This window comes from Thunnus albacares, chromosome 4 (genome assembly GCF_914725855.1).
Source record: "Thunnus albacares chromosome 4, fThuAlb1.1, whole genome shotgun sequence".
Classification (NCBI taxonomy): domain Eukaryota; kingdom Metazoa; phylum Chordata; class Actinopteri; order Scombriformes; family Scombridae; genus Thunnus; species Thunnus albacares.
This window is the reverse complement of record NC_058109.1, coordinates 7,112,741-7,138,340: the sequence shown is the minus strand read 5'-3', so window position 1 is coordinate 7,138,340 and position 25,600 is coordinate 7,112,741. Positions and strand designations below refer to the sequence as shown.

General features: G+C 39.5%; 1 long non-coding RNA gene across 1 annotated transcript; it reads left to right on the top strand.

The window, feature by feature from the left end:
* The first annotated feature begins 402 nt into the window (after positions 1-402).
* LOC122981117 lies at positions 403-24,147 on the top strand. The gene is made up of 4 exons (XR_006403160.1): positions 403-497; positions 16,527-16,535; positions 19,600-19,605; positions 24,137-24,147. It is a non-coding gene; the product is annotated as an uncharacterized LOC122981117 (long non-coding RNA).
* The last annotated feature ends 1,453 nt before the right edge of the window (positions 24,148-25,600 follow it).

The window sequence follows — 25,600 nt, the reverse complement described above, 5'->3', positions numbered from 1 at the left end:
AGGACATTGACTTACATTCATTTCCTGGAGACTCATCCTAACCTAAACCCTAAACTTACCTTAACTTTAAACCAAAAATTACACCCTAAAATTAATGATTTACATTAAGAGGACTTCCTTTTTGTTCCCATAAGGGAGGCAACATGAGGAATACCTGGTTCACACACACACACACACACACACACACACAAGCAACTACATCATTATAAGAGTTTGTTTTCTGTTGTTTCATCCATGAACTTAAAGGACGGGTAACCTATTTATAGTATAGTTTTTTAGGTTTTTATATCATTCTGTAGCTTCACATTAGTGTTCCATATGTACTAAAAATTTTGTTCGAAGTAAGTTTTTCTTTACTGCATGATGATGTTGCAACATATAAACTGACATAAACCCCACTAGCCCGCCTAGTCAGTAGCCACAGAGACGGACTGAGCTCTCGCTGTTGCTGCTGCTCTGCAAAACGTGCTAACAGACACGCAGACGGAGCACCCGCCGTTTATTAAAAAAATAAACCGTGAGCTCTCCTCCCGCCAGTAAACAGATCCAGATCAGAGCAGAATCCCGTGCGCGAGTGTTATTTGTCCCGAAGCTCCGACTCTGCTCCCCCGGCACTCAGCAGCTGTCTGTCATTTATAAACTTCTCGTACACTCAGACTCAGCGCTGCGACATTGCTCGTAGTATATTTGGACAATTTTTCGTGCTCTAGCAAGCGAGTATGTTAGGAAGACGAACTCTGTGTGTGTGTGTGTGTGTGTGTGTGTGTGGCGGGGGGTGGGCGGGCTCTGGCTCAAACCTACGTCACTGTTTTTTACTAAAAAGCTGAGTCTCCGTTTCCATTTGAAAATCCTGGAAAGGAACGCAGGTGGAGTCGCCCTTTAATAAATATAATCTTTGCTTCAGGCTTTAACACACAGCTTTTTTTTTTAACTCTGTGTGTGTGTGTGTTTATTTGTGTGTGTGTGTGTGTGTGTAACATGAAAGTTTTGAGGTGTTTCTGTTTCTGTCTCTTCACCTCTTGAAAGAAACCACTGCACTAGTTGGTCAGGAGATAATTCTTGATACATGTTTGTTTTTGATAACATTGTTTGTTTATTGACAGAAATTCAATAAAACTCAAAACAATGTAAATCATTTTTTTCCAAAAAGGGGCCATTTTTGCCAAATCTGCTATTTTATCTTTTATTCCACATGTCATAATTCTCCACAATCAGAACAAAAAAAGAAAAGAAAAATACAGCAGTAAATTTATAGTAATCTAAAAAAAAACTGTCTTCAACTTGATTCTCATTTATAACTGATTGATTTTTCTTTAGTATACAAATTTATGTCTTCACACTTTTTCTTTCTTACTCTCTGACTTTTAAAAAAAAACTTTCTTTCTTTCTTTCTTTCTTTCTTTCTGTCACCTTTTTTTCCCTCCCCTATCTACAGTTCCCAGTATTTCCAGTTCTTTGGTGTTTTGGGATCTGTTCAGCTCCACGTGGATCAGCTCTCCCTCCTCAGCGCCTCATTGGCCGAAGGCAGAGCTTCCTCAGAAGCTATTTGCTGGGAGAGAGAGATCCCCTCTGTGTTATTGGCTGGGAGGGAAACACTTAAACTCGCCCCATGGTCTCTCCTCACATGCAGCAGCACACTTAACATGCAGACTCAAACACTCGGTACAGTGTGTGTGTGTGTGTGTGTGTGTGTGTGTGTGTATATGTGTGTTTTTCTTGGAAGACTTTCTGTCTTCCGGCTACTCAGAGTTGAACAGGTGGTTGAACTGACTGACGGCAGTTTTACTGACTGACTGTCTGCTCCGCTCACTGTTTACATTCCCACTCTAATAATTACATTTTAACCACATCAACCACATTATGATCATTTAAACTGTAAACGCCTCCTCCAGTGTGTGTGTGTGTGTGTGTGTGTGTGTGTGGGGGGGGGGGGTGCATCTAGGGTGAAAACTTTTTGCTGCAGTTTGCAACATTTTTCTGGTTAAGTTTCCTTCCAACGGTGCACTGTGTCCTGCAGCAGCCATGTCCTGTATGGAAATTATTGTACATTGCATTCAGTATTTATTTTATGCTGTACTTTCTATCTGCAGATGGGAAGCATCTGGGACGAATCACCTCTTCTCTATGAGTTTCTAATGTCTTTAGTTACATAGTCCCTGAAAAATTAAGTTTTTATTGTCAAATACAAGTTACACTCTGGTACTATTTCTTTGCCAGGCCCGTAACTTCCCAGTTATAATATGAACTCTTTGTAAAACCAAGGTTTTTTAATGTTTTTGTTTAAACAAACATGTAAGCTTTAAAGGTGCTGATAGGCAGATTTTTTTTTGCTACTTTGAACAGAGCCATGCTAGCCGTTCGCTGCCGCAATGCGTGAAAAATGGCAGCCCTCCCGTTCATTTGAAGGGGGGCAGTGTGTTTACGCTGCAGGAGTGGGGACTGCATAAGGCTCAGCATACACCCGCTGCGGTCATCCAGCAAAAAAAGTTGAACCAGAATCAACTTTTGCCGGAACGCAACCCCACGACACGCTGAATTGGCCGATTACATACATGCGAGCGTACATTCCTGTCGGATTACTTTGTAACGTGAACGCCGTATTCAGCTGTTTACCTCGTGATCATCGTGACAAAAGATAAAACAGCTGCCTCCGTCGTAACTTTAAAGAGTTGTAAAACCCTGTCTGTCAGTGTTATAAACCTCTGCGCAGTGTTTTTGGGCTTCTGATAAGTCCTTAGATGCAATTAATCTGTAACTGCTACTTTAACTTCCTGGATTGTATTTCATTGTGTCACCAGCACCTCAAACCACAATCGACTTTCTCTCGCTTCATATTTAACAGACGGATATGAGAGCAGTATTGATCTTTTCATCTAATCTCTCAAAAACAAAGCGAATATTAAGATGTGTATTTCCCAGAATGTCAAACAGTTTCTTTTAACTTTTGTATTAAACACACACAAGAAGATGCATTATTTCATTTATTCATTTCCTGTATCAACAACCAGCTTTTCATCCTGGAGGCAGACACTCTAAAGACTCAGGTACAACTTGACTTTTCTGTGTTTTCCAAAAGTGTTTGGAGAAAACACACATGTTGGCTCCTTGTTAATTATTAATTCAGTGTTTTGTGGTACCCACAATCACTTTCTCACCTGCTTCAAAAACACACTGGCAACCAGATAACCAGCTGATTAAGGACAAGAAGAACAAGGAGTTAAGTAGTAGAAAACAAAAACCCACAAGCTGTACAAACAGTGAAATGCAGACATTTTCTTACTTATGTCAACTTCAAGAGATTCTGTAGATTTGTCCACAGCCGCAGTCTTGGAGAGCAATAACAACTTCTGCACGGACAAGAAGTAATACATTTTTAAACACATGTTGTCAAATATTAAATACTATTTTGTTTTTATTATTATAATTTCTAAAAAGATCTTTCTTGAGGAGTGCACAGTGAGTTCCAGCGGTCCAGCGTAAAGCTGAGCACCACGACTTTGGAGACATTTTTTGTGGGTGTAGATTTTAGTAAACAACAGTGGATGGAAAGAAGAGGGGGGGGGGGGAAGAAAAGTAGTGAATAGTTAAGAGGGGAAAAAGAAAGAACAAATGAGGAGGGAAAGAAAGAGGAAATCTATTGTCATCTTTTCTTGCTCTGCCCCCCCCCCCCCCCCAACCTCTCCTGTCAGTCCCATTGTCCTCCATCATAATGGAGGCTGTTTGATCATCTTAAAAACTGCTGATTACCAGTCAGGACGCTTTCAAGGTCCGACCTCAAAACAGACTCAACAATACAGAACAGAGAGGGAGTACCTCTGAACAGTTTGGGCCCCTGCACATTATAAAGGACATGGCTTTAGAGACCCCCCCCCCCCCCCCACACACACACCCCCCCCTCCCATCTCTCTGTACGTACCTCAAAAACACACTGGAAACGCCATGCTGCAGCGGGCTGTGGTTAAGAGTGGCGGGGGGTTCGAGGAGCGGGATGCATACCAGGAAAATATGGCTGCTTCTTGGAAAAAGAAGAAGTGCACATGTTGGATTTCTTCTTCTTCTACAAAAACGTGCCAGCTTATTTTCTCTTAAATGGGTCGAGCTTGGCACGTGTGTGTGTGTGTGTGTGTGTGTGTGTGTGTGTGTGTGTGTGTAGCCCACAAGCTGGTATATTAAAACAAGTAGATGTTTTATTATAAACGCATGTCTGTTAACTATATTACGTCTGTGTGCGTTTCTTCTCTGAAATGTCGGACACTGTGGAGTTTTGGAGCAGAAAGTGTTTGATGTGTTGATTTACTCCAAATGTTATGGTCTGGTGTTGAAATCTCTGAATCAAAGCTTCCTTTAATTGTTCTTAGAGCAGTCATACAGGGAGAAATTTATAGTTGGAAAAAAAAAACACACAATCGGATGCTTTCGTTCTGTGTCAGATTCAGTCGATACTTGTTTCCCAACAGGAAGAGCAGCTGGAACAAGTTCATTCAGATGCAACTGAAATTCAGCTCCGTATTACAAAAGAATAAAAAGAAAAAAATGAAATAATGCAATCCTAACGGGCTCTGGAAGGTTTATGTTGCAATTATTGGTTTGTTCTGATTAGTGAAAGATGTTGATTTGAGCAAGAAGAAATAACACGTCGTAAATTGCAGCTTGAAGACACTAAAACGCTGCAAAGAGGTTCATAATGTAGGTCAGGAAAGTGCTCAGTGCTCTGAAAAGTTGTCTCGCTGATCGTTTTATCCTTATCCTCGTCGTAACGCAACACAACGTCATCCGGCAAAGGCGCTGTGTCGGCCAATCGCATTGTTGGATTACTTTGTAACGTGAACGCTGTATTCGACTGTTAACCTCGCCATCGTTGTGAGGAAAGTTAAAACATTTGCGTTACAAACCGCTGTGCAGTGTTTTTGGCTTCTGATAACTCCGTCAATTAAATTAACCTGTAACTCCAACTCAACTTCCTGTAGTGCCAGACCGCCAGATTTCGTCTGAATGCGACCTAACTGTGTCTGATGGGGGTTTTTTTTTCACACTATGCTAATGTCTAAACACAACTTTAAGTCATCAGTACGCTTCAAACTGCTAGTGGGATTATCCACCAGTGTATGAAACCATCCAACGATTCTTCTCACTTTACACATTGATCAGTGAGGTGCGTTGAGGTGTGAAAGCAGGCAGAGTTTGAACATCTCTCAAGTTCTCTGTTTTCATCCCTCACACTTTTCATGTGTACCACTGAGTGTGACACTATGAATGTCTCCCATGAAAAACTGTCCGTTGCATGTGCACCGTTATCCCCGTTTGTACGAGTCACTGCATCTTGTCCCGTTTCTATGACGACAGGACCAAAACCTTCTTCTATTAGACGTGTCCAGACGCTTCATACAAAGTAGTTCATTAGAAGCACACTGAGCCTTTTAATGGATTTCTCTCTTCCTGATTCAGTTCACAGGTGTATGTGGTCCACCTATACGTGCCTATCCCCCACCCACCCAGGTTTCCATGCTGCTCTGCCCTCTGGGTCTCTTTGGAAAAGTTGGACCTCCTTCGTCCTCCCAGCAGCCACACTGACTCTTCTCTCCGTGAAAACGTACAAATCACCCCGGGAAACGTCCCTGTTCAGAAACCAGGAATGACAAAAGCACGGTAGGAAACTCTCCATAGGATCGTCACAGACGACTGAGGTGTAATTTAAACTTTTAACAAAATTACAAATAACCGTCGGTCGCTGAAAAACCCAATTTGTTGTTTTCAGAAGGAATGTTGAAGAGAAACCCTCCTCCAGTGTTTCCCCAGCTATAGTGATTAGTAGGTATAGGCTTCCCACTAATCTCAACCACCTGCCCTCCAGTCAACAATTAGGCAACATGACTGGTGAGCATGTGAAGAAAGATACTGTATATAACCCACAAAGTTAATTTTTAAACCTTTAACAGTTTGTCGGTTTCAATAACTGTGAAGAAAACAACACTGTTCTTAACTCAGTCTTACAGTCTTGTAATGAAATGCTGATACATACACACACACACACACACACACACACACACACACACACACACACCAAACTAACATTAGTGTCTTATTGTTCCAGAGTTCCCTGGAATTTAACCTGAAATGACTGTAATGGCCTTCAGTCCATCTCTTGTAAACACACACACGAACTGTATGTGTGTGTGTGCCCACAGTCCATTGTTCTCCCTATAATTTTACAGGCTGTTAGGACACACACACACACACACACACACACACCCACACAGAGACACATATACATTTCTATAAAACCCACACTTGACCCCTATAATTTTATAGGCAGTTATCAAAGAGCAGGACACACAAACATGATCCCCCTCAGTCCTCAAAGTTCTCTCTGTAATTTTATAGGGTGACGTTGATTTTATACACAAACACACGCAAGTGTTGCCCCCACCCCCACCCCCCACACACTCACACACACACACACACACACACACACACACACACACACACACACACACACACACAGACCAGATGGACCTCAGTGACAAAAGCTCTTCTCAGAGGACTGTTGTGCCATCAAAACACTGAGGAATGTATGTGAATCAGATACTGTATAGAGTGTGTGTGTGTGTGTGTGTGTGTGTGTGTGTGTGTGTATGTGTGTGTGTGTGGAGTGACTGAGACATACATACATATTAAGACTTTACTGTCATATTTCTTTCTGAATATTAAATCATCCTGATGGCAAGAAGCAAAAGACAAAAAGGTAATAAAGGATGAGAAAAAAATGTATAAAGTCTTATTATTAGTTACATTTATATATTTTTTAAAGAATCTCTAAGCAATAATGATCATTTAAAACAGACACTTGTCATAATTAACAGTTAATTGCTGTCCGTTTTGAACATAACCTGAAGAGTTTTGAAGTGAGTATGTAAGAGTTTGTAAAATATGCTGCAGATCCAGAGTTTTGTTGGTTGTTTGTGTTTGAGTGAGAAAAGTATTTCTAAAGCTTTCTGTGTGAAAACAATGCAAATGTGTCACAGTTTTTGCTCCATAATTGTTACTGTTGTGTTGATGCATACTCAGTATCGAACCATGCATCTAACCAATCTCAAAAAGCTTGTAACAGGTAGACGGAGAACATCGACTTATTTGTTTTGGTAAAGTGATGATCACTCTGTTGTTAGTTTTGTGCACATTTTTAATTTACATATTAAATACAAAATAGAGAAATCCAGGAGAGAATCAACAACATATGGCCAATAATTTCTACGCTTGTTTGAGGTGAAACTGTGTTTATTTTATTTTTTTTGCTTTTTGTCAGGTAAGACTGCTGCAGTCGTTTGAATAAGTAATTGATATATTTGCTGCAGTTCTGATGCAGCGTGCGTCCACGCCAACTTAACACCGAATAAATTGGAAAAAAGATTAAAAACAAACAAGATAATTCAACATGGTGTGTGGGACAGGAAACAAATTAATTCATAAAAGTAATTAATTTGAGATAGAAAAGACATCTTTGGTGGGAAGTTTGCAAATCCATTTTTAGCTACTTTTTTTTTTAGCATTTCCTTTTGTCTAATTTTTTGAGTAATGAATCTACCTCACATGGTTTTTCTCTAAAAATATTAATAAAGAAACTGATTCTGGTATTTAGGTGAGAAAACGCAACTGAATTATCAGTCACTTGTCTTATGGACATCTGTTGGTTTTTATCTGATGATCAGTTTCCCATTTCCTCAGTGAGAAATGAAATTTTCACCTGTGAGCTGTCCTTTCAAGTGAGAAGTTGAGATATGATACTGTGTTACGTGTGGGAAAAAAATATGTGGATGAGTGGGGGAAATACACCTTTTTTTCATATGAATTATTACATTACATTGCATTAAAAACTGTGATTGAATGTTTGGTCACAATGTGAAAAATACATGTAAAATGCAAAAAGCAAATTCCCTTTAAATTTACTTTAAAGATTTAAAGGTATTATGACCAAAAAAACTAAATTTAAATATGATTCTATATGAGGTTTATCATGAAATTATAGAAACTGAAGAAAATAAAGAGATATTTTGGTATTTATTGTAAAAAAATGTGAGTTTTATACCACTACGGAGAGATAATTTGTTTGTGTTGTGCATGAGCTGCCCCAACAAAGACAGTGAAGAAGAAGAAGGGTGCAGCTAACAAACATAGATTTTAATAAATTATGAGGAAGTAAGTGTAGCCGACACGCTTGTTAAGCCTCAAGGGTACATACAATGAATTTTGGTGAGAAACGGTGAATATAAATATAACTCTGTTTGTTTAAAGTCCGGTTCCAACTCCAAGTTCAGTACAAAATTTCATGTAACATGAGACATTATTTGCAACTCAGTCTCCTAGAAATTATGTTTATATACAACTGAACTGTTTCCCAGTTATGTAATCGCTGCCTGCATGTTCACAGGCAGCGTTTTTTTTCTAATGAATTAAGCGCTGCATTAACATATCGCTCTGAAACTGTAACCGAGCTTCACACCCTGTGTCCTGAATCCTGTGTGTGGTTTGGTTAAGGTTAGTGAAAGATCGTTGTTTCGTTTAAATGTCACTCAACATGTTGTGCTTCAAGTCACTACAGAGTTTTTTTCTGTTTTAAACCACAATCTTTCACTAACCTTTACCAAATGCTGCCTAAACATAATTGTACAAAGTTTAATAATGCTGTAGTTTCTTCTACTGGATATTTGGTGGGAATTACATTTCTAGCAAAACATATTGTATTTACTGTTGCAATTTCATCGTATATGAACATAATTTCTAGGAGGTTGTTAATTTATATGTGCTCATGTTTTTTTCATAAGCTTGAAGAGGAAAATATTAATTTTTGTTTATCCATGTACAAAATATAACACAACAGGTTTTTGTTTCCCAATAAGTGTTTTCTAAGAGTATTTCAATGAATTTTTACATTCAAAGAAAACGCTCAAGAGTAAATACATGTGAATGATGCTAAGAGCTTCTTAATGTCAACTCTGTCTGTTAAGCATCACAGAAATCGACTGGTTGGGGTTCAGGATACTTTTGGGTTCAGGTTAAGGATTATAAGGTTCATGTTACTGTGTGGAAGTCAGTTTGAGAAGGTTTCATTTATTGTGGATGTCATTCTGTCGTCATTTTCTGTATCAGTATCATAAAATAAAAGAAAATGATAGAAGAATATATGAAAGAATATAATAGAAGATATGGAAGCAGGAAACTGAACATCAGGCAGGGACGGCATTTCAGCTGGCAGATCAAATGTTCAATTATTTATTGTGTGCTAGTTTAGTTTTATTCTCTTATTTTATTTCACTTCTTATCACTTATTTAACACCAGCTTTCACAATCAAAGTATTGACTTAAAAATGAACATAAACTTCATCTGCAGTTCCTTCTGCTGGTTCAGAGCTTCTTAAGACACTTTTATCCTCATTTGCTCGTTAATTTAGAATAATTACTAAGAGGGTCTTAAGTTACAATGCTTTTTGGTTTTAAGTTCATACTTACCTCTTTAACATAATCCTACTCATCTGGAAGGAGACAAACAAAGAAACAGAGAAACAAAACTTACACAATGGCTAAACCTCTTAGCAGATCACTCTAATATGGAACGGTTTACAGCCACAATAAAAGAGAAGATGAAACAATGTGGTGAAACATGCATAGCCGCTATTTATCACCCTCATAAAGGAGATTTAAAACCTTCTCCAACCGCTGAACGTGATGCTTCTCAGTTTAAATCTTTACAGTGACTGTTTTTTCGCCACCGTGCAGCACATGGGATGTTTGTCTCATCTTTATAAACACATTGATTATCTTAATAATTTATCAATGTGTTTTAGGAGAGACAGTGAGCCAATCATCAACAAGGAGTCACATTTCATTTCCTTTATTTATCTATTGATTCACTTGTCTCCTCTTTGTGTGTTCTTGTATATAATTTGTTTTTGCTGTGGAAAAGTTAATTTTAAAAAACACAGTTCAAAAAAGTCATAAGATGCTTCCGTGTGACATGCTTTTTTTTTTTTTTTTTTTTTACAGTCAGATCTACTGTTGCATAATGTTGCGGTCAAGTCTTTTCTGATTGGCTCGCTCATCAAAGATTTTCACCCTATTGTTACTTCTTTTGAAGAGCTAATTGCATTTTCCACATGATGCCAGCATGGAAAATTACTGCATGGAAAATTACGTAGTAAAGTCATTGGCAGAAACTATCTCCACAGGAGGTTTTTCGGGGGTCAAAGGTCTCTGCGCTGTAGCTGAATAGACTGTTCTAGCTCAGGGGAAGAACAGGACTCTATTGTGTCCTGGAAGTGGATCCTAAAAAGACCTTTGACCTGTCAAGGATTTAAGATCATTAGCTGGTGACCCCCCCTCCCATCCCCTCCACACCTAACTCACCCTTTCACCCTCAAATCTCCCAACTCTCCACCCTCAAACCCCTTGAGGTCAGCTTAAGTCCCGACAGTGAAGTGGCTTAGGATGGAGACTGTGTCCACACTAGATTAGGTATTCAGTCCAGTTTCAGTATTCAGATTCTAATAAGACTGACTTCCTAACATGATGAAGGGAAAAAAACAAAATTAAGGATGCAAATTTTAATCTCAAATGCTCAGTGATCGTTACGTGGTGTCCATGGCCGCCATCCACTAGTGCTTATGACAGGGTGGCAGGTCTTGTAGTTGAAGAAGTCAACGTGGAGGCCCTTTGGCTGGAGTATTGGCATAGTTGAACCAAGCTCAACTGTTGCCGCAACACAGTGTCAACTGACAAGGTGCCGTGTTGGCCAATCGCATACATGCACATTGCAAAAGATTAACACAGTTACCACCGTGATAACCTTGCAGAGTTGTAACATCCTGTCTGTGATTATTGCAAACCACTGCGCAGAGTTTTGGCATCTGATAAGACTTTAAATGCATTCATCTGTAGCTCCAACTGGACTTCCTGGTTTTCATTGTCTCACTTTGCCTCTCACTCACACACACACACACTGGCCGCAGAGAACTACAGTGCAAGGTGTTGACCAAACCGTCAGGGGCAACATGGGGTTTGGTGTCTCGCTTGAGGACACTTGAACACACTTGAGTCACAGTTTCTTTCACTAGCTCTTCTGTGCACCAAAATTAATGAAGAATTGAGGAGTGTTTGGAGGTGGAGAACCTAAAACGCAGCCATGCTGACACATAACACAGTATCACATACAACGCATAAAAAAAAATCATGCAGATTTTGACGTACATCCTGTTATTGTGGACCTAGTGTACCACCAGGTGTGGCAATGACATAAATGCTATTAATGTAACTCAAAATCTGTAAAAGTTACCGTACAGATCCCCCGGGACAAAAATTTAGCATTTTTCACGGGTCAGTAAGTTCTGGGTGTACAAATTGTTCTCTATTTGTCCTTTTGTCTTGTAAATTCCTCCCTGCATGACGATGCTGAAAAAAAGAAGTTCTCACTGTTTGATTCCGATGGATTGACGGATTAAAACATGATGTTTACTGCTGTTACTTTAAATTACACAAACAATTTCATAAGTGTGTTTCACATGTGTGTTTTTCCTCCCCTTTATTAATATTCTTCTTCTCTGATTTTCTCTGAACGTTACTGCTTTCTCAACCCCCTCCCGTCTCCAACCGACTCCTTCTCTTTCTCCTCCTAACACACATACACACATCTCTTACATCCACACTCAATGTTTTGTAAGTAAAAGTTATGTGTGCATCTGTCGCCGCCATTCGTCTTGCTGTCAGACAGAAGGATCCTTCTGTGTGTGTGTGTGTGTGTGTGTGTGTGTGATGATTGACCCAACACATACACACACCTGTTGTCACGCTGTGTGCAAACACACTGTCACACAACCGTTTAACCTAAACGTGACCCCTCACCTGTCCTCTGCTTCTGTTGCACAAATCACAGCCTGTCAAACCAACATCTATCTATCCATCTATCTATCTATCTATCTATCTATCTATCTATCTATCTAGTATTTGTAGAACTACAGTAGATCAGATTTATACAAATGTGTGGTGAGACACTGGCAAAACAGTTTTAGAGATCCTCTTTCTGTGGTTTTGTGCGAACCGTCAACAACTTGTTTTTCTAGAAGCAATTCTTATACACTCTAATCTAAGTTCACCATTTCGCAGAAGTCGTGCTGTTCACAGTGTCCACAACTGTTTTTGTGCTTAATTTTGACTTTGTTGAATCATTATTGCCTCAGAGTTTAAGGGAAATCTTTTGATGCTGTTTCGACGCTGTGACTTTGACATTTTGACTTATCCTTGTTTATTTTAAATGCATCTCTGCTTTCATGTCAAGCACTTTGTGTTGCATTGTATGCATACATACAGTATATAAAAAGTTGATTATTCTCAGCATTATCAGTGTCATTGTGGATTTACCTGGGGCTATTCTTTTGCAATCAAAATACGTTCTTTTCCTCTAAAACTTGACTAAATCAAAAAATATAACTACTTATGAAAACAAACAGGACACATGCCAAGAGTACAAGTATAAATTAACTTTTCGACAAGATGTCACAGCTCAAAATGTGCTCTACCACTACCTGAGAAGACCATTAAAGGGTTAAATGATCATAGATTCGATTCAGTGAAAGCAAATATCTGCTGCTATATATCCACATCAGAGTAGACTGACAGAAGTGTGTCAGTGTGTGTTTGTATCTGTGTCAGTTGTGCGCGAGTGTGTTCCAGTGTTTGTATACAGTTACTATCTGCTGTGCAGCAGTGTGTCAAATGTATGCTCACGTGTATATGCTCAGCAGCTGTTTTATTGTGTATATGTGTGTGCAGCTGTACGGTCGTCCTTCACCTCACAGACTGTTGAAGACGTTACTGCTGCTGTCAGAAGGTGAAATGGAGCCATTTGGTATTTGACATATGGCGGCATGCTAACAGCAGGATGCTAACGACGAGATGCTATCACAAGCAATCCAGTGTCAGGATGGGAACGGTGGTTGGCTAACAGCCGCCTAACGGATCGTTCACACATATGGACTCAAACGCCGGGACAGTGGTGACTGCAATGCATTGTGAATGAGACCTGGCTTTACGGCCCGGCGTCACCCGCTCAGCTAGAGATTCAAATAGTGCCGACGAGCTACACTACAGGGGAAGAACTGCTCCTGAATTCATCTAAAACTGATCTGAATGTGAAAGTGATTTAAACTGCTGAATGTTTTATCAGTTTTAGCATCAGCTTACCGTTAGCAGAATTAGAGGCTTTGTGATCGGATGTTTCATACTGACATGCACCTTTGAACTTCTCTCCTTCAGTTTTTATGTCCACAGGCTTGTACCTTGACTTTTTTTAAAATCAAATAATCAGGTATTATCTCACTCAGTTGTTCGTCCCGCTTCATGCTGATGAGTCAGCTAGGAGAGTTTAATATCCATCTAAGACTTGAAGAGCTCAAACTGTCGGTCACCTGACATTTAATATGAGAGGATGAACTGAAATTTTACTTGTTGAATGCCCAAAACAACTTAACGCTACTCTATTAGCATAAATGTAACTTTAATGTAATTTTAGCTTTAAATAAATAAATGATGTACCACAGTGTTGACTTCACACAATGAGCTGATCTGATCATATTTAAATAAAGCTGTAGTCCACAGTTAAGATTTTAAAGCATTTTAAATCTACACCTAACATTTAAAAGGGTTTCAGTTGACATTTTTGTACATTTATAGAACCAGCACACACACAGGTGGGACACATGGGACATACTGTGTCCTGCTGCTCATTAATGTTCTTAAATTAGAGACAACTGACAGTTTAATTAAGTAAAGAAAAATACATTAAGTCCAAAGTAAAGGACAAGAGTGTTGTGAAAGTAAAAGTTATGTGTCTGGGTCCATCTGTCCTCCATACATCTTGCTGTCAGACCGAGATCCACACACTATACTTGTGTGTGTGTGTGTTTGTGGGTGTGTGTGTGTGTTTGCTGGGATGCTTCAGTACCATAAGTTGCGAGCATGCAAACACAGACGGGAAAGACAAATCTAGGACACTAAGATGTGCGGTTTGACCTAACTGTGGGGTGGATTGATAATAAAAAAACCTCAACCAAAAGTGGATTGTAACCCAGATTTAGTAAATAAAATTTTGCTCCTTAGCCCATTTTTTTGCAGACATAAAATATTTCACAGTGATGAATTTATGTATAATTTGTTCTGGGAGAAGTATGCTTTTGAATAAGGACACGTGGAGAGAATAGATTGACACAGAAGATGAAACAAATATAGGAAAGTAGCATTACTTACCATTATTTTTTTAATAATCAGGATGTAATATTGCTGACATGCAAAACCTCATGCTTCAGAGTCACTCCAGCTGTCAGATAAATGTCGAGGAATTGAATATTTCCCACTGGGATGTAGCAAAGGTGAGGAAGAGGAGGAGGAGGAGGAGGAGGAGGAGGAAGTGTTTGTCTGGTCTAGCGTCAGGTTGTTTGATATTCAACAAATGCCTTTCATCTTCTAGTAGAGACAAGTGAAGACAAGCTGGCTGATTATGGGGGGGTGGGTGTTAAATACACACAAACAAACACACACTCACACTCAGAAGGAGCTGTGATTCGGTGGAATTTCTTTACATTTAAAGGACATTCGAGCAGACGATTAACAAGGGGCGTTTCCTGGACTGTTAACTATCAGGGACTGAGATTCTTCCCCATCAAAAAACTTTTAAAATACTTCTATATAGACTATTTCTATGTATTTTTTTGTATGTGGGGGCTAAACATTGCTTAAAAATGTGAAAATTAGAGAAGGAAGGAAGCACATGAATATTCCAACCACTCAAATATCTAAAAGCAAAATGAGCATCATATCAGACACCTACAACCATTATTAATGGGCCTACATGATGGAAAATCCTCCAAACCCATAATATAATGGCAGTTTCAAGAATAAGAGTTGAAAACGGAGTAAACTTTCATAATTTGGTTGCAAAATCAGATCAGATCAAATTAGATTCAGTGTTTATTTCCTAATTTAATCTGATATCTCTCGTGAGTGAGACAACTTTTTAAGCTAACTACTGTGATCAGCTCAGCTAGTGGCTTTAAGTTTTGTTTTATGGAAGTTGTGGTGACTTAGCTGATCAGAAAATAAGTTGGATTGGTCATAAAACTTGCCTCGGGTGTTGTCGCCATTTGTAGACCGATAATATATAAAACTTTTTGGTTATCTAACACGAGACTAGGCTAGTTCGGTGTCGCTAGCCAAGTGGAAGCACAACTATGCCATCATTGCTAATGGTTTAGCTCGCTACAGTGCAATGTAAAGTAGCTGTATAAAGCTTATGCTGAAAAGTTAGGGGGTCACCGAGGTCATTAGGATTAATCCTGTGAGGACCATATATGCTTGTACAGAATCCCATAGCGATCTATCCAATAGTTGTTGAGATATTTCAGTCTGGACAGTGAGGGGACAGTCAGGCAGTAGAAAAAGCTTGGTCACCTTTGGATTTTGACAGAGAGGAGTGATTGATCAGAGAGTCTGAGGGGTCTGGATGTAGTATATGGACTGAGGAGATTGTTGATGTAAGCTGATGCCAATCCGTGCTCTTATAATCAATTCAATGGTAACCAGTGAAAGGAGGCCAGTACAGGGTGGGGGGAATGTGGTCTCTCTTCTGGGTACCACTAAGTATGTGATTAATCTGCTGCTGTAACAGCCTCCACTCTGGTTTCAGGATTTCCACCAGCTTTTGTAACCTGGCTGCAGGGATTTGCTCCCATTCAGCCACAAGAGCATTAGTGAAGTCCAACACTGATGTTGGGTGATAAGGTCTGGCTCGCAGTCGGTGTTACAGTTCATCACAAAGCTGTGGGATGGGTCAGGGGGCTCTGTGCAGGCCAGTCTCCCACACCAAACTGGAAAAATTATTTCATTACGGACCCGGCATTGTGTAAGAGGGCAGTGTGATGTCGAAACAGGAAAGAGCTTTCCTTAAACTGTTGCCACAAAGTTACAACAACATTATTGTCAACTGTTTTCCCTTCATTAGAATTAAAAAGTCCAAACCGGGTAAAACAGAACAAAAGTAAATAAAAGTTTATACATACAGGGTTGTGGTTTGGTTAGATGCTACATAAAATGTGTGGTTGTCAGATGTGCAAGGTGCTTCACTGACCAATCAGATCAGCAAGCGCACATTCTTGGTAGACTTATTTATAACATTAACGCCATACTTTTACTGTTTACCTCATGATCATTACAAAAAAAGAGAAAATAATTACCACTGTGATAATTCTCCGGAGTTTTTAAATGCTGCGTCAGAGTATTATAAACCTTGTGGGGTGACTGTGATCTGTTACTCAAACTGGACCTCCTAGATCATATTACATGTCTCACCAGTATCTCACACATTGCCACCAACGCAGGACCTTCTTTTCTTTAAATGTAGGGCTGTTTTGGGGTTTTTTCCCCTGGTATCTCCTGCGGTGATACCCTCTCTGCATCAACATAGTAATCTCATTAAAATGAATGAGGAGGCTGCTGCTGTCAATGTGAAAGTACTGTTAACACTCACACACGACCCCAACCTTACCAACGGTTAGTGTGTGTTCACCCAACCCGCTGCTAACTTCCTCACACACACACACACACACGCGTGCGCACCCCACACACACACACACACACACATTGGAAGTCCACTTTCAGTTCTCTATTTGAGTTCCCATCAACATATCAGGTCTTACAATAAAAGAGGTGCAGGAAGTGTGTGTGTGTGTGTGGTGTGTGCGTGTGTGTGTGTGTGGTTTGTGCGTGTGCGTGTATGTGTGGTGTGGGGTCTCTATCAAGTCTTCCTGTTTTCACTGTCGTCTTTCTTCTCAGTCTAAAAGAAGACAACTGACATTTCACAGCAAAGGACCACTTGTTGGCTGTAAATCTTTCATATATTTAGACAAACCAGTTAGAAGTGAGAAGACAGAAAAAGAGAAGAAAATATATCAAACATGCAATAAACAGGACTAAAAGTCTTGAGTCATGCTCACAGTGACAATGTTAACATGCTGATGTACAGCTACAGGTATGATGTTTACAAAAAAACAACACAATAGGTCGTAATGTCAATTACCCGAAAACGTGATATAGTTACATTGGATGTTATGATGATTAAGTTCAGATCAGATGTATATTCCTCATTTGTAGGAAGAAGGATGGCGGTCAGCATTTACCTAACAGTGAACTTTGCCCCAGGAGACCGCTGTTTGTTTCCTGTTTCTGACCGCAAGTCAGGACAGTCATTTCAAAAACGTTACCGCAATCGTCCCCATAACGACGATCCTGTGGTCGGTGTGATCTGTCCCTAAACCTTAACTAAGTGGTTTTTGTGCCTAAACCTAACTAGACCTTAACCGCAGCGCTGTCACATCATAAAACATCATTATTTTTTAACAGTGATTTGTGACGGGTTTGGAAAGCACAGACAGATGATGATGTCCTGCAGATTTCTGCCAATATATGGACACCAGATTAGAAAACGCTCCTGTGTGTCATTATGGATTGCACAACGAAGTATTTGGTCTTTTAATTTAGAGGACTTGTTGCATTAGTGTTTCGGCAAATATCACAGTCTCTGCTTTATTTCATTCATTATTAACTGTCTGTCTTTCCTTCTCTTTAGCTGCTGGGCATTGTGGTGTGGATACAGACCAGTTCAGCCTGAAAGAGAGATGCATTTGCAAATCACAAAGGTTGAACCAAACTCAAAAAGTTGCCAGGATCGTACAGGTTCAGGATCGGCAGCAGAGGTTGGGGTGAAAGCTCACGCTTCTCTCTCAGACACACCTGGTCCTGTATGGATAATTGATGGTAACAGTATGTTTTTTTTTTTTTAAAAAAAAGTGATTTAAATGAAATTTTGGCTGCATGGAGAATTCAAAATGATCCCAAATTCAGTTAAGAAGTCAGTCACATTAAATTAAAAATAAAAGAGAAGTAATTCATCATATATTTTTTGTATTACCGATTGCACATAACTTCTGTCATTATACCTTTAAAAAAATCACCTCCACTAATAATAAACATATAAACATTTGTTTGCAACAATAGAATAAACAGAACAACAATAATAAAATTGATATACTAATAAACTTGATGGAAAAACTAGTTGGTGTTAAAAGTTCTCAGGCGTCACACCTGCTCGCCTCCTCAGGCAAAACATACCACAGAGAGATGCTCTGCACCAACAAACTCCTGGAAACAACAACAACAACTAAAACTTGTCAAACTTAACACATTTTCCTGGAAATGTCACACGTCTCCTCCCGCTAAACCTTCGTCCCCCACATCCTCCTGAAAAAAACCCTGTTTGGTTTGACAATAAACACACGTTTCCTTCTTCTGTTTGCATTGAACCTTTCTGTTGTAAACAAACACTTCAGAGAATGGTGGAATTGTTTTGTCATATTGTTCATTAACTAGCAGCTGTCAGTTCATTTGTGTACATTTTTTCTTTTATTATCAGTTCTCAAATAATAGATATGATTCAATTACAGATTTATTGAACACTGTGTGGAAAGTTTGTTAAAGGAAAAAGTAGCAAAGATGAGATATAAGCAAAAAAAAAGTCTATAAACTAGTCAAAAACAATGAAATTTGGTTATTATTTCTATACCGGGTAGATCATATAAGTTAAACCCAAGTTTGACGGTTATTTATTTCTCCTTTACGCTATGAAGCAATCACAAAATCACATTTTCATTTCTCTCATTCACTCTTTGTTCTTGCTACCACCGCTCCCTCTCCTCTTCATTCACTCTCTAGCTCGCTCCGCCACCACTGCAGGAAGCTGACAACAAAGCCTAACTTCACTTTTAACGTCAGCAAAAAACGAAGGGAAATGTCCCCCCTTCATCCTGATATCAATACGAGAGTACTTCCTTGTTTTATGAATGAAGTGGTGAACGAGTTGAAGCAGCCACAACACAGTTTCTGTGTTTGACCAATCAGCGACGGACTTTCCTGCAAACCCCACCCCCCCAGCATGACCACCAAAATGCATTGCGTCTCTTTAGAGCCGAGCCAGAGCCATATAGAGAGAGTTAAGCTGTTAATATGTCATTTTATTACGTTTTAGACGAGAAAGTAATCATGTAGATTCCCAATATGTGGTCAGTTTATCCAAATAACACCTGTTTGGAAATTTGCTGTGATGTTTTTCGGATATGTGAAGCGGCCGTCAGTCATGTCATACAGTCATGTCTTGTTTGAGCATACTTCAGTGTGATCAGTCTGCTGGTAATGACATATTTAATTGTTCATTTAGTAGGCAGTATGCAGTACATACAAGAGAAAGTAAAGCTGTGATGTAGTCTGTCATTGTTGTTGTGCTTCTTCTTCTTTTTCCAATTGTGTGGTAGGTGGCAACCAGCGTTACGGTGCATTACCACCTCCTACTATGTTGGAGTAAGAAGTGCTTGAAGTTGGCGTCAGCGTTGCTAGGAAACTTGAAGCATGCTCAGTTACATAATGACTTGGCTCTCTCTAGCCCATGGAAAAGAAAGCCACTTCTTAGGGGGTTTGCTAGTTGAACCAACTGCAAACCGGCACCAGCACTAGGTTCCAGTAGGTGGAAAGGGGGTAAGTGTGTCCCTGAATGCACCACAAGAGAGACTTTTCAAAACAGTCCCCACCTGCTTCTACATTACCACATGATTGTGAAAAAAATAAAAGTTTAAACCGGCTGGAATGAGGGGGAATAAATCTGAAAATCTTTTTGCAGCAGACTGGAAAATGTTAAGTAAAGTCAATTTGTTAGTTAAAAGGTTAAAACATTCAAAACCATCAGAATTAAATCCAGTCTGTGGGTTTCATCATCTTGGCCGGTTAACAAGTTGCAGGAAGACATGCATAGACATACAGAAGCAATGGCAACCGCAGTCATTCCAATCTGAGCATTTGTCGGAGCTTTAAAGTCAGCATGCTGTCATAAACAAGCCGACAAGAGGATGAAAGCTGCTGCAATCATCTTATTAGCTCTGATAAGAAACACTCTGACCAGAAACAGTTTGTTCACTTCCTCGCCGTCCCCGCTGATATTTTAACTCACTTCCACTGTGATCAACACACGAATGTTTAAACATGCTTGAAAAGTTAACCACAGTATGTTTACAGTATGTTTATACATATTCTCTCATATTCTGACAAAAAAAAGATTCAAATTTCTGATAATGATGCTCAGAAATCTTTTACTCATGTTTCTTCCCGTCTCCTTCGTCTTGATCACGATGCCTGGATCAGTATTGTAAGGAAAATCAATATTAATCAATCAATTAATTATATTTTCTAGCATTTTTCATAGAGGTTTGTGCAGTTGTAAGTGTTTTACAGATTATTGCAAAATATTAAGAAAAAGATAGTGAAACAATTGAGACCAATGCATTCATTAAATGAACAGAAAATATGAATTACATAGGAAATCGGGGCTGAACTAAATATTCTGTACATTCATTTAATCAGGTATAATGTTCTTACTGTCTGTACAGTGTTGGTAAAAACACAGGACGTAAACGCTCTGGAAAGCTTTAAAACTGTCTGAAATTGGTGGTTATCAAGTTAAACAGTCTCATAATTAAAGCAACAATTTGTTGCATTTCACCCATCGTCACTTTTTATTGCTTTATTTGAGCTGTGATGTGACTTATGGCGGCCCCCGAGGGCCACTGTAGGTGACTTATACAGCCTTGGCTGGCAACGTTCGGGGGTTTTCAGTACAATAAAACAAGTGTCTACATTTGTGTGGCTGTGTTGCTTCAGGGTATAGACAGAAGTTGAAATACCAGGAGGGAACACCTCCTCTCCCAGCTCCTATTATCCACATGTCAAGCTGTCCTTGGGCAAGACACTAAATCCAGAATTGCTCCTGATGGTGGTAAGGCCTTGCATGATATAGCTCCGCCACCATTGGTGTGTGAATGAGAGACCCGTTGTAAAGCGGCATATAAATGCGGCTCATTTGATTAATCACTGCAAAGATTAAGGACATTTTCAAACCCATAGTTCACTTGCTCTGGTCCGAACCAGTGGACAGGTCGGTAAACTTGGTGCATTTTCCTCTTGGTTTGGTTTCTTTTCACACAAAGAAAAATCCAAGTGAACCAAAATGCATCATTAAAAAAAAATTGGCCAGATGTGTCTGGGGCGGAAGCAAAAACATAACCACAGGAAGAAGGTCCTGAAGAAGGTCATCCTGGCCTCTTGTCGGACCTTGAATCATTCTCTGGCTAGCTGTTAGCAACTGTTGATTTCACTAAACCGCATCCCAGTATGTAAAGCAACCCTGGCGACATAAGCCTCTTTCCTCAAACTTGCAGAGTACGCCTTGTAGTTATATCAGATCAAGGTTGGTTCACGTTCTCACCACAAACAAACCGCTCCAGAGATTGTTTGGGACCGGACCGAGACCACTTCCTCAAAAGGTTTTGGTGCAGTTGTTTTGATCTGCACCCAGGTATGATTCAGATCTGCCCAAACAAATAGTACCAAGAGGTAAAAATGAACCAGAGTCCGATTAAACAACGCAGCAGGGACTCATCATACAAAGTGACAGAAAAAACAGGACTTCTCTGTACTATGTTTTTGTATGTTGAGGAAATCACAAAAGAAAAACACAAAAGAAAACTTTGAAATGTGAATTTAGAGCGGGGTAAAATACTTCCAGAACCAGCAGCTAATCTCACACTACTGCCCTGCATGTTTTCGTTCTTTTTTCTTCTGTTAACACCCTGGAAGCCCCCCCCCCCCTCCGCTGCACTAATACAGTGCTCTCATTGAGATAAATGAGGAGCCTGGGGTTTTGTCCTACAGCACTATTGTTTATGTTGAGGGGCCATTAGCTAGTGTGCTAATCAGATGTGTTCAGAGAAGAGCTGAAGACCCCCAACTGGCTGCCAGAGCGGTGACACGTCGCTGTTTTCTGCACGTACGTAGTAGAATTGAACCCTTTTATGTTGCAGAAACCTTTACCTGCATGCGTTCTTGGTTTTTCAGCTTCCTGAAACACACACAAGTGTTTGACAGCAGAGGCTGGCTGTGTGCAGAGTAAACACACTGTTCAAAACCAAACAGCAGCATGTGAAGGAGAACATGAAGGCATTTGATGTTGAGAGAGTCAACTACATGGCTAAACTTTCCCCCCAGAACTTCCACCGACGTAAACCTGGATCTAAGCCTGACCTTAGTCAAGCCTTTCTCTTTATTTCTTATAAACATTCTTTATTTAAACCATGGAGGAAACAAGTCACAAGTTGCCACGGGGGAATTTTCAAGATTCTCAAGACTCTACATTTGTTTTTCCACTCTCAGTGATATGAAGAGTGGGACCTCCCCTCACTCCCCACTCTCATTTACATGAACTCAGTGACCCCAATGAGGAAGCAGATAGAGGTATCAGCCTGTTTAAAGTGCACAATCAGCAGCAACCTGACCTAAAACACCTGAATGTTATATGTTTGATTGTCTGGTTCATGTTTTACCATCTCGATTAAATAACAGAAAGATAATAACAAGACATTTTTAGTTGCTGACCCTCCACCAGCTGTGTCCTTGCTGATGTTTGTGTATAGAAACAGCTTTACCTCTGCTTCATTACCTGAGCTTTTTAATGCATGCACAGAAAAAATACCCAATATCCGTTAGAGAGACCAAAGTCAAATTGTCTATTTTTAAAATCTCCCTGCGTCATCATCCATAGAGTGAGCAGAGGAACAATAAACTCCCACAGATGACAACACCTGATAAGGTTTACAGTGTTTTCCCCCAAAAATGAGACTAAACGCTCCACTTCAAGTATTGTAAAAGATCACAGGATCTTAAAGTCATGAAAGTGGTTTCACAGTCTCTCAGGTTGCTGTTGGTCTCCATTCATTTCAGTAAGCTATGAAAATCACCTTACAAGGATGTGAAACTCGCTTAGGTGCAGCGATCTGTCACAGAGAACATCATGATTCTTTGTAATGTGGCGGATTTGAAAACTCCTCCTTGATTCAGATACTTGTGGTTAAGTATGGCAATATATTGGTTAATTCAAAACCAAAGCTTTCAGTCCAGACCACATCACACCTCTTTCAGCCTCTTTGCACTGGCTCACAGTGTAGTTTAGGACTGACTTTTAGATTTTACTGATTAAAGCTTCTTAATGTATTTCTGACCCTTTAGTCCCATAAGAGTATATATGTAGCTATATGTAGCTTGAGATCCTTGTCCAGATGTCATATGTCTTTTCCTGCATCCTGTCTTTGCGGTCAAGGACCCCGAGGCTGTAGAACGACCTGCCTGAGGAAATAACACAAATAATCAAACTGTCTCTTTATTTCTTTCATCTTATTTTACTGCATGCTGTCAGTATTCAGTTTATCATGGAACTTCGTCAGGCATCAAATTCACACAATGAAACAACATCTGTGTACTAAGTGGAGCTACAGCCTGCAGCAATAAATCAAAAAAGGGAAGCCAAATCTTAAATACCTAATTAAAACATCAACATAAAAACATCCTTTAAAATGAGACAATCAATACATATCCAGGGAATTTTATGTTTTTATGTTTCTAAAGTCTACTAATAAAGACAACAGAATAAATTATTGTCAAAAATAGCGGGAAAATGTTTTAATTAAACAATATATGAAGGAAAGAAATGATCAAAATACCATACAGGAAAAAAAAATCTTAAGAAACATAAATTTCTTTTGTATTATTTTTGTTTTTCTTTAAACTCATCAAGATATTTCTAACTTTGATATGAGACTTGGGTCACTTATTGTCATGCTTGTATTACTTTCTCATTCAAGTGAATGGGGAAGTGTCCAAGACTGGTACTGTAAATGTTACCTATTTAATGATTAATAAATCATTTTATAATATGTTGATTTTAATTTGCTTCCTTGTGTCCAACACTTTGTAGCTTCGGTTTTAAAAACTTCTCTAGAAATAAACATTTATTATATTATTTTAAAATGATCATCAGCATTATTATAGTGTCATCAGCAGAGCGACTCACTCTCATTTCATTGTTAAAGGTGTTTACATGACAGATGGAATAACTGCAGTAAACAGTATCTGGTTGTCACTGCATGCATGCAAACAGGAGTCAGGTCAGAGTTTTAGGAAGCAGACTCTACGGAGTCTCCCGCACCGCTACGATCCAACGACACCAAAACAGAACAGGGAGATTAGAAATGTAGGAGACAGACAGTTAGCTGCTTCCTTTAACATGCTAACGATGTGTCGATAGGTTAACTAAAAATACTTTCACACGTTAGAATGAAAGAGGGGCGGTCAGAGAGGCGGAAGGTGAGGAGGAGATGTGACTGAAATAGAGCAAACAGGAGGCGTAAACAGGCTTCTCAACTATCAGGTAAAAATCTGCAGCCGCTGCGTCTCAGTGACATTTACACATGAACACTGAGGCTACGTTAACCTGTTGTTCACACATACAGACAGCTACTAGGCCTAACCCTAACCGATAACACTACATCAAAGCCGAGGGCTCTAACATGCTCCCTTCTATCAAACACCATCTACATGATGATGACGCCTTGTCCCCTTTGCAGCATGTCACTGACACTTTGACAGTGAAGGGAGGACACGAGGCAGTACATTATGTGATGCATTTTGTTTATGGGTACACATGCTTGTCTTTGTTTCGGCTCAGGTATCTTTGTCTTCCTAGTAGATGGGATGCAGGAATGGGTGTAATCCTAACCTGAAAGTAAAAGTATTTCATTTTGGGGTTATAAGTATAATAACAGCAGATAAATGTCAGAAGCACTCACATGTGGATGCATGAGCAAAAAAAAAAAAAAAAAAAACGTCTTCTGGGAAACTTCCCACAAGATCCTGGCTGCAGGAATTTGCTGCCCTTCAGGCACAAAAGAGCTTTAGAGAAGTCAGACACTGATTTTGGGTGATAAGGCCTGGCTCACAGTTGGCATTTCAGTCCATCCCAAAAGTGTTGAGATCAGTGCTCTGTGCAGATTAATCAAGTTCTTCCACATCAAACTGAAAAAAAAAAAAATTCTGTATGGACCCGGCTTTGTGCACAGGAAGCATTGTCATATTGAAACAGGAGAGGACCTTCCCCATATTATTACTACAAAGTGCACTAAAATATCATTGCTTCCTGTAGCATTAAAAGATACGTTCACACATTTTCAAGTCTGTCTTAAAACAATAGATGCCCATATGAGCACTGAAAGGGAAGAGGTTTTTCTTTGCTGAAATTACCCTTCCTGTTCATACCGACTATTAAAAGATCCCCTTGAAATGTGTGTCAGTGTAAGTGATCCACAGTGTGTCCACACAGTCATTCTGTGCAAGAGTTACTCTGAAGATAATATGAGGCTTCAGCCATCTGAGTTATTCAAGTAAGTTAATATCTTGCAAAGTTACAGTCTCTTTATCATAAAATTCCCTCTTTGTGTTTCCTCAGACAGTGTTTCCTCGCTGAGCTGCGGTGGAAGTATAGTAATAAAAGAGGCTGTAATGTTGAAAAGTATTGAAATGATTTGACTCATTCGGAAGCTTGAAGTTTCATATTAGCTTCAGAGCACTTTTAAATGTA